The sequence below is a fragment of the Gorilla gorilla genome, chromosome 9 (genome assembly GCF_029281585.2).
Source record: "Gorilla gorilla gorilla isolate KB3781 chromosome 9, NHGRI_mGorGor1-v2.1_pri, whole genome shotgun sequence".
Classification (NCBI taxonomy): Eukaryota; Metazoa; Chordata; class Mammalia; order Primates; family Hominidae; genus Gorilla; species Gorilla gorilla.
The window spans coordinates 138785163-138798127 of NC_073233.2; the positions used below are offsets into that span (position 1 = coordinate 138785163).

The 12965-nt window shown below is 42.1% G+C and overlaps 1 long non-coding RNA gene across 1 annotated transcript; it reads right to left on the reverse strand.

Moving 5' to 3' along the window:
- Positions 1 to 2080: 2080 nt before the first annotated feature.
- LOC129525590 (uncharacterized) lies at positions 2081 to 12965 on the reverse strand. Its single transcript, XR_008669988.2, has 4 exons — positions 12674 to 12965; positions 4767 to 4946; positions 4031 to 4095; positions 2081 to 2924 (listed from the first exon to the last, which is right to left on the reverse strand). It is a non-coding gene; the product is annotated as an uncharacterized lncRNA (long non-coding RNA).

The following is a 12965-nucleotide window of genomic DNA, read 5'->3' on the forward strand; positions in this document are numbered from 1 at the left end:
GTTATTTTATTGAAATAAAAATTCCTTTTTCTGAGTTCAGAGGCATAATCTGGAGAAGGTCAGAGAGCACTTATAGCCAGGAAGTGTTTGAACATAATAACAGATATGCTATTTGTTCCCAGGAATTTTTTTTCTTTAAACCTCAGAGTTAACATAGTCAAATACAGAGCAAGCGGAATTCCTGCTCTGTATTTCTAAAATTGTCTTTTTAGACTCATAGTAGAGAAAACAATCTGAAAAAAACCACTTGGAAGAAAGAGTGACTATAGTTGATGACAACAGATTGAAAAGAGAATTAAAAAGGGTCAAAAAACCCACAAGGCTTTCAAGATTAGATAAAAACTGCTCTGGGCAGATGAGCTAGAGAGGGTAAGAAAGAGAGAGGAGCTGCCTAAAGAGAAGGGTTGGTATAGCTCAACATGAGGCCAGGGGAACTGTAAGGACAGGGTTAGTGATAGCATTAGAAGTTGGCTGGCCTCAGTCCACAAGCACTACCCTTCATTGGGGCTTTGTGAGCCACACGAGAGTTGAGTGAGGGTCCCACCACCATTTCCCGAACACATGACATGTGTCTCTTGGCCTAAGGGGCTATGTTAGATGATCTTGTCCAGAAGGAATGATGGACGGCCCTTTGTGCCCTTAAACTTTGCTCATCTCTTTTCAAACTACCACATACAATTCTCACGTTAGGGGCTAAGGGTGTGTGTGCATAAACAGAGAGTGGGACCTGGGCTACTGCAGGGTTGAAGTAAGGTAGAAATAACAGTTCCCAGTGTCTGTCCTGGGGCTGGAAGACAGTGCAGGGTTGATGTTAGCTGTAGATCTCCCCCAAACCAAGACTGTGGTGGGATCCACCCTGTGGAACATAGTAATGGTTAGGAGGTTGTTAAGAAATTGATATGCAGAAGTTCCCAAGCATTTCTCATTTGTCTCTTAGCTTGTCCTAAGGTGTATAACAGTGATCATGTAAAGCACTGGAAATACTGCTTGCAGGGCAAGTGCTCAATGCATGATCGCTAGTTGTTTTTTTTTCAGGGAAACAGAACAAATATGTTAGATATAGATATATACAAGAGGGGATTTACCACGGGAATTGGCTCACACAATTCTGAAGGCTGAGGAGTCCCATGATAGCCTTGTCTGTAGGCTGGAGAACCAGAGAAGCTGGTGGTATGATTCAATCTGAGTTCAAAGGTCAGAGAACCCTGGTGGGGGATGAAAAGAGGAGGTGCTGATATAATTCCTAGAGTTCAAAGGCTCAAGAACTTGGAGTTCTGATATTCAAGGGCAGAGAAGATGGATGTACCAGCCCCCAAAGAGAGGGAAAATTCACCCTTCCTCTACCATTTTATTGTCCTCAGTGGATTGGATGATACCTACCCAACACTGGTAAAGGCAGATATTCTTTATTTAGCCTATTGACTCAAATGCTAATCTCTTCCAGAGACACCCTCACAGACATATTTAGAAATAATGTTTCACCAGCTATCTGGGCATCCCTTAGCTCAGTCAGGTTGACAAATAAATTAACAAACACATTGTTATTATTTTTACGGTTGAAACCAAACTGAAAACTTTGTTTTTTGCTGTTTAGCAAATAAATTCTATTTGTTTTTTAAAAACAACCAACCAAAAAGCACCTAACCTGAGAAGTCAGCACAGCTTTCAGATCCTCACCCCTAGAAAGCTCTTGTCCTGGCTGCTCCCTCCTCCTTGCCCTGTGAGAAATTCCTTATGCAGCTACGTGCAGGAACTGACTGCGCGGGATGATCTGTGAGCTGCATGTGGACTACCCCAGCCTGCTTTTTGTTCCTAATTCCTGAATGAGCAACTGAAAATCCCCCATGTGATCACTCCCTCTACCAGCTCTTGCTTTCCCAGAAACACTAGGCTTGCTGTTTTGTACATTTGCAGGATAAAAGAAATGTAAACATTTAAATAATAATGTATTTTTAAAGGCATAATGGGGTTAGTTAAGTAAAACAACCCATCTCACATCATCTGCAGAAGAAATCTAATAAGTTTTGGGGTTCATTGGGGAACCAGAGAATATTCAATTTTATGAGAGGATTAAGTTTTTATTGAATTACGTCTTTATTCAAGGCGCTTTTGTTCATCTACTAAAATAGGCAGTTTAACTCAGTGATCTTTGGACTAGTAAAATGAAAATCATGATAAGAATCTTTTCATAAATCAGTTCTTTTTTTTTTCTTCTTTTTCTTTTTCTTTTTTTTTTTTTTTCTTGAGACAGAGTCTTGCTCTGTCAACCAGGCTGGAGTGCAGTGGCGCAATCTCGGCTCACTGCAACCTTCCCCTCCTAGGTTCAAGCAATTCTCCTGCCTCAGCCTTCTGAGTGGCTGGGATTACAGGTGCGCACCACCACACCCAGCTAATTTTTGTATTTTTTTAGTAGAGACGGGGTTTCACCATGTTGGTCAGGCTGGTCTTGAACTCCTGACCTTGTGATCTGCCCACCTCGGCCTCCCAAAGTGCTGGGACTACAGGCGCCTGCCACCACACCCAGCTATTTTTTTTTTTTTATTTTTGTATTTTTAGTAGAGATGGGGTTTCACCGTGTTAGCCAGGATGGTCTCGATCTCCTGACCGAGATCCGCCCACCTCAGCCTCCCAAAGTGTTGGGATTATAGGCGTGAGCCACCGCGCCTGGTCTATGAATCAGTTCTTTCAATAAAGACTCCGCTGGGGCTGAGGGCTGCCAGATATTGGGTGTCCCTGAAGATGAAGCCAGTTGTGTCTATTGGCCTCTTCTCCAAGTAGCCAAAGCACGTGTGCTCAGTGCCCTAGAGTGGCCCAAGAGCAGGGGAATGAATAGTAAAAAATGTCTCAGGAAAACTCAGTTCTAGTTATGGTTTTTCCATTAATAGTTGAGGCTCCCAAGCTTCTCTGGGCTTCAATTTTATCATCTGTAAAAATAAAGGCATACGACTATTGGTGATTTCAAAATACCGATCTCATGTCAAGCTAGTGACTAAAAACCCCTCCAGGAGAGGTTGTTAAAGGTACACATTTCTTAGCATAAATCTGGAAACAACCGAAGTGCCCATGAGTAGGGGAGTGGTTAAATAAGTTATGGTATATCCAACCATAAATGCCCTTTGAAAAGTGTGAATTAGATCTGCATGTGCTGATACAGAAAGATCTCTAAGGAATATCATCAATTGAAAAAAGTAAAGTACAGAGCAATATATATGGCAAAATTCCTCTTGTGTAATTGAAAATGCATATATGTGTGTGTGTGTAACTGAAAATGCATATATATTTATATATAAATGCACATATATATATGGCACAAACTTGCTTTCAGTTATTGTTTACGTGGGGGTATACATGAAACTGTTAAGAGTGTTTATCTTAATAGTTTAACAGCTGTATGGGCAGGGTAATATTTAAGATATTGCTAATAACAATAGTAATGTTAATAGTTAAGGGCTGATTCACACCACCTATTTCTGATGTCTTCTTTTTTTGTACCCGTCAACATTTATCTACTAATGTGTTAGAACAAGAAGGGGACTTGGTACTGTGGGGAGAATACTGAATGGGCTGTAAGTGGATCCGAGTTTAAATCATATTCTAGTTGAATATTCTTGTGCAAGTAACTTAACTTCCCTGGATCTCAATGTCCTCATCTTTTAAATGCGGTAATAGGACTAGCAATAAAACATGGTGGTTCTATTTTAATTTGCAGGTAGTGTTTATAAGTTATCTGGGGAGACACACAAGAACACACACACACACACATACATACACACACACATACATACACACACACACTCAAATACAGAACAAATGAGTAAAGAGCATTGCTAACTCTCAACAAATACTTTAAGTTCTTTCTTAACACTATGGGCTACAGAGGAGAAATAACCTTTATCCTTGAAGAATTTTATGATCTTGTATGGGAGACAAAACAAATTTGTGTGAACCAACTAGAGAATAATATAAAGCCACATATGACAACCTTGGATTAACCTCATTCTTATGGAGCTCCCTTTAAAATATTACTCACCTGAAACTCAAGAAAACCAGACTCGGCAATAAATGTAAAACCCAAGTCCCTCGGCCACATTTGCACTGAAATGTAAAATAAAGGGTTAGACAGGTACAATTTCCTTTGTAGTGATAAAATCCTCTGATTCTATTATATAATCTCCAAAAGCAGGTCCAAATCGAATAATTTTTTTCCCCTGAAACTAGATTCCTCCCTGTTTAGTAGAGTCCCCATTTCCAATTTAGGACTTTGCCAATCCCACACAACTTCTTTGCACAAAATACCCCAAGATAAGGTCAAGGAGAAGGCCTTACATTATGTCAGCCCCATGATCTGAGCTCGAGAGCCTCCCTTGGCTCCGCCCTGTCTGGGCAATGCAGTGGGAGAGGGGACTGGGCTGGGGGTGGCCAGGTGGCTGTCTAGCCTGCCTGGTCACAAAGACCCCAGTGAGTGTGAGATGAGCACATGACAGGGGCTCCGGGCAGGTCAGACTTGACGCCTAACTTGACCCCACTGACAGCCAGAGTTTGATAAAGACATGATTGAGTTGGGGATTTCTTTCTGACAGTTTAATGGATGGCTGTAATCAGGGGCCTGCTCTGAGGGTGTGGAAACACATAGACCCCATTGTAGGGAGGCTAAATGCTACAAAGGTCAAGGCCAAAATATGGTATGAAAGAAGCTCAACGTTTTCCAACACACAGGAGAAGTGAGTCAGTAGTGAAACGTGTTTACCGAGCATGATCAAGCATACCCATTTCTTTTCAGTTCCTGAGCCTGATGGTTGTCATCAGTGGTGGGTCTCTGAAGCAGAGTTTCAGTCCTTGTGGCTCCAGAGACTAGCACTCTGAAGGTGGAGTTGACAGGATAAACTTCCCACCTGATCTCAGAAAGCAACTGACTTTCTTTTCTTCTCCTGGAACCATCTCCCTGACTAAAAATAAGAATGACAACAACAATAACTGAGACATACACATCGAATTTTAATGTTAAATTTAAACAGTATTTGCCTGTTTGTTTATGCTTCTTTGTCAAAATAATGATTAATGAAAGTGGCTTTAAGCCCTAGATAATTTCTGGGACGTTTTAAAAGACTTTTTCTTAGAATAAAGGAGTCATGATGTGCCAGCCATAATAAGATCCAACTAACAATGATCAAAAAAATACAGTGAGTAATGGCAATAATGTTCTCATTAAAGGAAAATAGCTCACAACTTAGACAGAAACAGAGGGAATTAGTGAAACTCCATCCATCGAGGGCTCATAGGCTGCCCTTGGAAATACTCTTACCTGGTCACAGTACTAGTGAATTCATTTCCTGGTTAAGTTGGTAAGGTAGGCATCTTGAAAGACGTTCATTAATCAAAGAATCAGATAATCCCAGGGCTGAAAAGGATTTTGGAGGCCCTACAGTGCCAAAAGGCTGACCCACCTCTGCTGTATGGATTCTGATGAACAGAAGCTCTGACTCCTTTACACTGCCTATCCCAATCTGGGTAGCTATGAGTATTAACAAACTTGTCCCGATACAGTAGTCTCCCTTATCTGCAGTTTCGCTTTCTACAGTTTTAGTTACCTGTGGTTAACCGCAGTCCAGAAATAGTAAATGGCAAATCTCAGAAATACACATAAGTTTTAAATTGCATGCCCTTCTGAATGGCATGATAAAAATCTCATGCAGTCCTACTCCATCTCACCCAGGACGTGAATCATCCTGTTGTCTGGCATGTCCATGCTGTCTGCGCTACTCACCCATGAGTCACATAGGAGCCATCTTGGTTATTAGATTGACTGTCATTTGTTTTGCGGTGCTTGTGTTCAAGTGACCCTTATTTTACTGAACAGTGGCTCCAAAGAACAAAAGTAGTGATGCTGGCCATTTGAACACGCCTAAGAGAAGCTGGGAAGTGCTTCCGTTAAGTGAAAAGGTGAGAGCTCTTGACTTAATAATGAAATAATAAAAATTGCAATATTAAAGTTGCTGAGATCTACAGTGAGAATGAATTTTTTACCTGTGAAATTGTGAAGAAGAAAAAAATTCATATAGTTTTGCTGTTGCACCCCAAACTTTATCATAGGTATGTGTGTATAGGAAAAAAACATAGTTGGGGTTGGTACTATCCTAGGTTTCAGGCATCCACTGGGTGTCTTGGAACATATTCCCTGTGGATAAGTGGGGACTACTGTATTGAGCTAAAAATTTTTTTTTAACCTCCCACTGATTGGTTCCATTCTACCAACTGGGGTCACACAGAACAAGGCTAAGTCCCTGTTATATATGTTACTAGGACTGGCTATGTAATTTGCAGGGCCCAGTGCAAAATGAGAATGTGGGGCCCATGTTAAAAATTACTAAGAATTTCAAGATGGTAACAAAGCATTAAGCCAAGGGTGGAACCCTTCTAACTGCAGAGCTCTGTGTGGCTTTACAGGTAAGCACACCCAGAAAGTTGGCGGCGTAGGGAACTTTCTGTTTTGTTTCTGAAAGACTGGATTTGGTACAGTGTTAATAGAAGGAAACTTTATTTTTCCTCCACTTTGTGTTATAACTCTTTTTCAATTCCTTCTTCCTTCCTGCAGATCCCATGGAATATTCTGGTCTTTTGCAGATATTAAAAGCCCAGTTCAATATTTTATTAAACTCCAAGCTGTCAATCACTACCTTTGCCCTGGCTGGGGCTGGGAAACTTGCAGAGACTTGCTTCTTTTCTTTGTTCTCCTGGCTGATCTACCTCCCACTCTTCATGTTGCTGTTGGCTCCCTCAGGGCTGGCCAGGGGTAGAAGGAGAAGGGCAGTGGATGGGAAAGGTCTTCCTTACTTGGTAGGCCCAGGTGTGATCTGGCGTTTAAGGGCTCTCTGAGCTGAGCACTCAAGTGCTCCTCCTTTCTTTCATGGGTACATCTCTGGGTTCTTCTAAGCTCCTCCTCTGGGGACTCTCAACTGTGGTTTTCTGGTGCAGGGATGCCTCCTTTGGCTAGAAGTTGATGACATTCGCCCAGCCCATGGCTGGTGGTTCACTGCAGTCTCCTTCTGCTGGGGTCATCCACCCTGCACTCCCTAATTCCAGTGGTCCTCTTGGATAGAGTTTTCAAACTGCCTCATGCTGGTCTCTTCCTCAGGATTCACATGTGGACCTTGAGAAACATGTGTTTTTGCCCTGCCGTTTGCATAGCTCCCTTCAGGCTGCCAGCACAGCTTCTACTCCCTGCCCACAGCCAAAAACTCTCTCCTTCAGATTTTCTTCCAAGTAAGTGTGACTCAGATACCAGTTCCAGAATCTGCCCCAATTCCAAGGAATATATGGCAAGCCTGTTAGAGGTTCTTTGAAACTCATCTCAGTTGGCCTGAGTAGTGGAGGATTAGGAGGGCATTTCAGCATACAACTTTCTTTACTTTTTTTTTTTTAGGCAGAATTTTGCTCTGTTGCCCAGGCTGGAGTGCAATGGTGCAATCGTGGCTCACTGCAGCCTCAATCTTCTAGACTCAAGCAGTCTTCCCATCTCAGCCTTCCCATCTCAGGTCCTGAGTAGCTGGGACCAAAGGCATGTACCACCACAACTGGCTGATTTTTTTTTTTTTTTTTTTGGAGAGATGGGGTCTCGCTTTGTTGCCCAGGCTACAGCTTTCTTTCTGAGGAAAGCTTACCATTTGTTGCTCCTCCTTAATGGATACTTAGTCTTTTGTTATATCATCTGGAGATGAGTGGTAGACCAACGCAAGCAGAACAAATTATTGGTCTTGCCCCTTTCTCTAAATTTGAAGGTAGTTGGCACCTATTGTGCTTAGTGTTAGGGCTTTAGCAGACAGTGAGACAATAAAGAGAAGTCCCACTTGAACATCCTGTTACACAAGTAATGGACTAAGAAACATTTGAGGATAACTACAGCTATGGATTCAATGTTTGTGTCCCCCACAAATTCATGTGTTGAACTCCTAACTTCCAGTGTGGCTATGTTTGGAGATAGGGCCTTTATGCAGGTAATTAAGGTTAAATTAGACCATAAGGGTAGGGACCTGATCTGGCAGAATTTGCATCCTTATTCTTAATTCCCTTTCTCATGTGCCCTTCTCTCTCCACCATGTGAGGACACAGTGAGAAGGAGGACATCTGCAAGTTAGGAAGAGGGTCCTCAACAGAACTAAATTGGCTGGCACCTGGATCTTGGACTTCCCAACCTTCAGAATCATGAGAAAATAAATGTCTGTTGTTAAAGCCAGTCTGCTATGGCATTTTGTTAGTCAGCCCGAGCTGAGTAACATGACTACTCTGCACTTTCGTGAGTGTTGCCTTTCTAAATGTGAGCACCTGCCATTCCTTTAATCCTCCGCAGCCGACCAAAATCTGTTTGCTCACCTCTCTGGACAGGCTCTAGTTTGTTACATATTGGAGTCACACTTTTCACAGGAATTGTTCTCCGTGGAGAACATTGAGCATAAGTGGAAATTGTGTTAAGCCACCTGACTCTTGAAAACCTGTTTGGTTGTTCTTAAAATGTAAATATAAAATATGAGATCAGTAGGATAAAGAAGGGTTGGATGCACAAATGTATAACTAGGATTACTCTCTTGTAAACACAATTTAGATGGTTGTCTTTCTTTTTTGCTGAGGTTGCATGGTAGAATTTGGGTAACGTAAATGCACTTTTGATATAATGTGACTGTACTCAACTTAAAGGATGGTGCCCAGATCTGAACATGCTATCCCAGAGTGGTCTCCTGAGCAAAAGGAAGAGGACTGTCAACCCCAGGACCCAGAAACTGTAGTTCTCTGAATGTTTCCTGAAAGTGCAGTGATGCTGGTGGCCTAAATCCATCCTGCTGTCTCATTTGGTGTCTCATTTTCTCTATTTTATCCTTTCTGTATGCTTTCTAAATGCAGGCACAGAACTCATACTTACATCTTTCTTTCAGATTCTGTCCTTTGATGTATTAAAATATATTTATCGCTCTTAAAGTATCTCCTCACATGATGCTTATTAATTGCAAAAAGGAAAACAGTTAACTTTACAGAGGGGAAACCTGACAGCCTTCCCCATAAGCAAATGACCGGTGTAAGGCACCGCAGCATCATGTGCCTCTGGATACTATGCACTGAGAAGGACATAACACCACTGTGTGTATTGCTAAAAAGGCACAACCTCCATCGAACCTTGAGAAAACACCAGACACACACCCAGATGGTGGAACATTCTATAAAATAAAAGTATATCAATGTCATTAAAGACAAGAAAGACTGGACCTAGCTCACAGATTGGAGGAGATTAAGAAGACATACTGACTAAATGCAATGTGGATAAGAAAAAGGCCATTGGTGGGAAAATTGGTAAAATTCAAATAAGGTCTGTAGATTAGCTAAGAGTATTGTATAAATGATAATTTCCTGGTTTTAATAATTTTACTAAGGTTTTATAAGACGTCAATGTAAGAGAAAGCTAGGAAAGGTTTTTGCAATTTTTCTTTGAGTCTATCATCATTACTTTAAACTAGAAGTTTACAAATTGTATTTATTGGGTCCCTCCTCTGTGCCACTCTCTGTGCTGGGAGGAGAGCAGTAAACAAGACACAAGCTCTGCTTGCAGAGGCTCACAGTAGACTTTGCAGAAGTCCAAGCAGTCATGTACTACTTGTTATGATGGGTGTATGCATACAGTGCCAGAAAGAGCAAACAGCAGGGCTATTGGCTGGAGAAAACTGGAAGTGACATGGAAACTGAATCCCAAAGATGGAGTGGAGCTATCCAAATAAACAAATAGCTTATGGAAGAGAGATATGGGAAGCTGTTCAGGCACAGGGGCAAACTGTGCAAAGGCAGAGCCTGTTGGGGAACTGTAGGAATAGATCTGAGTGCTTCCTCAGTGTGCTGGAGGGCAGGAAGGGTGCTTTTGAAGTCTGTGAGCACGAAGGGGAGCAGGATGCAAGGGCCAGCCCAGGAAGGTCTCCTGAAGGCCTGCTAAAGAGCTGGAAATGTGAAGCCATTGAAGGATTCCAAACAGAGATTTGAAATGAGATTTATGATATAGTGCATGCACTCTGGTCACCGAGTAGCTAATTGACTAGAGCCAGTAGTCAACGGCTAGTCTCTGATTCCAGTCAGAGTCAGTGTGGCCAGATGAGGCTATTGAGGTCATCCAGATGAGAGGACAGTGGCCTGAGTGGGTGAAGAAATCAGTAAATGCCTTAGTGTCTTTGTGAATCTTACCTCTTTCCTAAGAAGGGAAAAGGAATTAATGTGATTACCTACCATGAGCTGAGTTCTGCACTGGACACTTCACTCTCATCATTCCTTTATGTGCCTATCAAAGCCTGATGTTAGAGGGATAGTCATCTTCATTTTAATCATAGGTAATTGAGGCTCTATAAGGTTCAGTGGTTGACATCCACTCCCTGCATCACAGAGGGGTGAATGACAGAACTGAGATTCAAGTCCAGGTCTGCATGGCTCCAGAGCTCATCCTCTATTTACTGTAAAATTTCACATATAATCTGATACCTGTCAGCCTCACGTCATTGGCCAGTTGTCATGTGTAAGGTTTACAACCGAGAGAAACTAGTCTCCAGTGGCTCCTATTTTAGGTCAGACAGACTGTAAGCACACACAGAGCAGGAATCCATCCGCCTGGTCCAGCGCTGGGCCTGCACAGTCCCCACGGCGAGTTCTCACCACGGCAGGCAGAGCTCTGCCCCATACCCTCCCTAGCCCCTCTGTACCCTGGGCTGCCAGGTGAGTGGAGCTGTGAAAGTTTACTCCACGCCCTTCACTTAGTGTTCCAGTTAGGGAATTATTGAATGGTCTTAAGCTATTTCTCATTCAGATTTGTGGCACACTTACTCTCTTTCACACTTAGCTGTGTTTCATGTTCAACTTACGTCCAGGTTCAAACTATTTCACAAGATGGTTTTAGATTATAAACTAAAGAGACCAAAAAGGCAGGGACATTCAAAACAAATTAGGCCTCTAATTATACAATTTCATGACTAAGTCTGCAAATGTAATCTTGTGTTGCCTCTCCTCTCTGCTCGGGGCCACCGTGATATCTTCCTGGTGTTTTCAAGTGAGGTTCTGGATATTTATTCTGAAGACCATTCTCTCTGACTTCTTATGTCTTACCTCCTTTTGCCCACAAAGAAACCTCTTTCCCTCTGATCATGTAATGTTCCCTCTCAGACTACATTGCTTTCCAGACCTTTTCATTGCCAACACTTACAGAGGTCTGTCACACTCTCTCTTCATAAATATGCCCAACATGGTTCCTACCCCTCCACCTTCCACCCACTTCTGGAAAGAAACACACTTCCCACAGAACACTGTAAGTCCAAGCTTAGGGAAGCCACTTAGCTCCCAGAACCCATGGTAGATACAGTTGCAGGTAATTTGAGTCATATCCAGCACAGCAACAAATTCTTACCAACTTAGTCTTCATGAGCAGATGGGACCCAGTCCTCCTCCTAGCCCAATTGTAAGCAAAAAAATAATAGCAAAGTCTTTGCTCGGGGTCTTTTGGGACCAAACCACTTAAAAATAGAATACCCCAGAGAACATTTTAATCCTTGTAATTGAGGTATTTATCATCCAGAAATATAGCTGTTTCTATGTTGCCAGGTACCTGAGGCTATTTGAGCAAGACCTCAATGCTGGGGTGATTGCTATGAATGCTAAGCCAGTCACCTGGGTGAATAGCAAAATAAGATTTTAAACAATAGTCTGGGCAGGTCCTATGCATGGGAGAAATTTGGCTTAACCCAAAATAATAGATTTTTAGTGGTGGAAACTATGGGTAGCATATTAGCAGCAGGTGAAAAATTTTGTGTGGGAGGCTTCTGCCTTCCAAGCATTCCTGTTTGTCTGCCTGTGATCCAGACCTTCAGAATTTGCTATCACGTCCAGGTAGTTCAGTGCAGGTGGGAATATCTCAAGTAACGTTTAATATTTACTGGCGAATAATTTATGGTTTTCTCAAACTTCCTTTGCTCCTTTGTTTATTCATTCATATAATCAGCAAATGTTTATTTGGGTATCAAAGATTCAAATATGAGATTATTACTTTTAAGGAGTTTATACTGTATCAGAGAGAAAGACATTTTAGTGGGAAACAGTGTACAATCAGTAAGCGCTATTGTTGAGTTATGTAAAAGGCCCCGTGGAACACAGAGACAAGAACAAGTTCTGCTTGAGGATCATGGAACGTTTTGTGGAGGAGACTGTGTTTAAAGTAGCAGCTGGACACCTTCACTAACAGGTGAGGGGAGAGGGGCAGCATGGGAGGAGGACATTTCAGGCAGGGGTAGGGTGACCTACCATCCTGGTTTGCTTGGGCCTGAGGGAGTTGCTGGGGATCCAAGACTTTCACCGCTAAAACCAAACAGTTCCCAAACAAACTCATGGTCAATCGCCTTAGAGAGGGGGAAATTTATGCTAAGGATGAGAATGGTTTGGCCCTTCCCATTTCTACAATAATGATCTGTTCTATGTAGTCAATGTCTCTTTTCTCTTTAGATACTTTTTTCTTGCCTAGCAAAAGTTTTACTTATTATGGGTTATTTATAGTAAGAGCTTTAAGATGCACTTTCTATAACACGTCACACCTCATTTGCTCTCCTAAACCAATGCAATGCTTCAATGAGTCCTCAAGCAGAAATGAAGAACTGAGTTCTGTTCTTACCTCTTTCTTTCAGCTACCCTTCTCTCTTTCCTGTGCGTCTTTCTTCTTTCTGCCGACTTCCTTCTCCTTCCCAGTCTCTGTCTCTTTCTTCGGCACCAAGTACCTTCTCTGTTTCTGAGGAAGCAGCAGAGGAGCCTGTGTGATCCAGAGAACTTGTTCATGGCTTGTGGAAGCAGAGATGCAGGAATGGACAAATAAGGCATTAAACAAATTCATTTAGAATCTCAAGAAAGAAATATCTAACAGTATAATCATAATAACAAAATTCTGATTTCTTCAGAAGCACTCCAAT